The sequence below is a fragment of the Buceros rhinoceros genome, unplaced genomic scaffold (assembly GCF_000710305.1).
Source record: "Buceros rhinoceros silvestris isolate BGI_N320 unplaced genomic scaffold, ASM71030v1 scaffold10468, whole genome shotgun sequence".
NCBI lineage: Eukaryota > Metazoa > Chordata > Aves > Bucerotiformes > Bucerotidae > Buceros > Buceros rhinoceros.
Genome location: NW_010428647.1, coordinates 143,849 through 144,641, shown reverse-complemented (window position 1 = coordinate 144,641; position 793 = coordinate 143,849). Strand labels below are relative to the sequence as shown.

General features: G+C 56.6%; 1 protein-coding gene across 1 annotated transcript in view; it reads right to left on the bottom strand.

The window, feature by feature from the left end:
- GRIA3 (glutamate receptor, ionotropic, AMPA 3) overlaps positions 1-793 on the bottom strand; it is a 148,100-nt gene that overhangs the window by 4,074 nt on the left and 143,233 nt on the right. The window lies entirely within an intron of this gene.

The following is a 793-nucleotide window of genomic DNA, read 5'->3' as shown; positions in this document are numbered from 1 at the left end:
TGCTGCTGCAGTGGCCGTGCTCAGAGGCACCGCGTGGGTGTCAGCTCTCCCCTGGAGCTGCTGCATCCCAAACTCCACTGGTCCAGGGAACTGCAGCGGAAAATGAGCAAATGCAGAGCTCTGAGTAACAAATGAGTAAACATGGAAACACTGGCTTCAAAGTGCCCAGGGTGGGAGGTGTTGCCAGGATGGAGGGCACTGCTGACTGTGGTCCAGGGGGACCTGAGCTCACCAGTCCCTGCCCTGTGGGAAACCTCCTCAACTGAGGAGCCCTCAGCTGAGTTTTCTCATTTCCATTTCCTCCTTGTGAGATGTCTTGTGGGTTTTCCTACCCACTTCCATGAGACAGCCTCCCTGTGTTAAGGATCTCTTCGGTTCCTGCTCCTGCTCGAACAGCTTTGATCCTCGTTCCACGGCCGTGCAAGGCAGACAGTGGGGAGTAAAGGGATGGGTCCTCATCCTCAGTGATGCTGTGCTGCTTTGCACGGGATAACAGCGGGCAGACACAGGCACGGCTGCCCTGCAGCACGCTCTGCTGTGGGTCCCTCCACACTGCTGTCAGCAAGGAAGATGCAGCAGCTCAGCATGTGTCTGCCCCAGTCCCAGCCTCATTTGTTGCCCTTGCTGCTCCCTGCCTTTCTCCCACCCCTGCCCACGGTGCATGACTTCGCTGCGCAGAAGAGGCTCAGGAGAAAGAGCAGCACAACCTATAAAAACCAGCTTAATTACAAGCTTAACTACATGGCAGCATTTAGGGAAATGTCCAGAGGCTGGGAGGGCTGACGGCCCTCGA